This window comes from Sander vitreus, chromosome 21 (genome assembly GCF_031162955.1).
Source record: "Sander vitreus isolate 19-12246 chromosome 21, sanVit1, whole genome shotgun sequence".
Lineage (NCBI taxonomy): Eukaryota > Metazoa > Chordata > Actinopteri > Perciformes > Percidae > Sander > Sander vitreus.
Window position 1 is genome coordinate 4,008,523 of NC_135875.1, and position 1,060 is coordinate 4,009,582.

A 1,060-nucleotide genomic window follows, 5' to 3' on the forward strand; every position below is an offset into this window, starting at 1 on the left:
TTTTTTTTTTTTTACTTAACCAGGAAGTCCTTTGAGATTTTAATCTTTTTATCGAGGGAGACCTGGCCAAGATCGGACACCATTACAAGTTTATAAAATGTCAAAACAGACAATTTAAAATAGAACACATCAAAAACAGGGACAACAGATACCCAATACAAATAGAAAATCCAGTTTAGGAATAGCAATTGCACTCTTCAGTAACACAGTTGTCTTTGCTTTGTCTTATGGCTGAATGTTTGTGAATATAATGTTAATGTTTTCAAACCAAATCATTGATTATTAAAATTGTTGACCACTAATTTAATAGTTGACAACTTAGCACAAAGCCCCTTACAGTTGGTCTCTCCCCCATCTGTCAGTTTAAGGCTTTGATAAATTACTTTATCTATTTTCTTGCGTCTTGTGTTTTACCTGATTGTTTAAACTTTTTGTATCTGTTGTAGTTTAAATGTCATTGTAATTATTATTATTATAACGTAATTTGCTGAATGTGCATGCTGTGCACTCGGCCCCATTGAAAATGAGTTTTAAATAGAGGTTTGAAAAGAAATGAAATGAAAAATGTAATGTAATGTTTGCAGCTCTATTAAGTATTTTACAGTAAATGTACTTGGTTACTTGATCCTGCATCATTTCATTTCTGAGCTCTGGTTCTGTGTGTACTTAGCTACAGACGCCCCATCACGACCTCACGGGCCCCCAGGTACAAAGAAACAAAGAGTAGGCATGAATGAATCCGCGGAGGAGCTCCAAAAGTAAAACTCGGATGAAATCAACTTTCTGATTAAACAGTTTGACTATCGGACAGACGTGACTTTCATGAGTCCACTTTCTGACAGAGTGGGAACTTTCAGCCAGGGAAAAGTTAAAGAAAAGTGTCTCCAAGAAGAAGAAGAGAAAGGAATCCCACTCCCCCTTCCTCACCTCTGAATGGTCTAACCCACGAGTTCACACAGCACCCTCCCCCTGTGTGTGTGTGTGTGTGTGTGTGTGTGTGTGTGTGTGTGTGTATTTCTGCCTTATATAGTGCAGAGTTTCTCGGCTGTTCTCTTTTGCC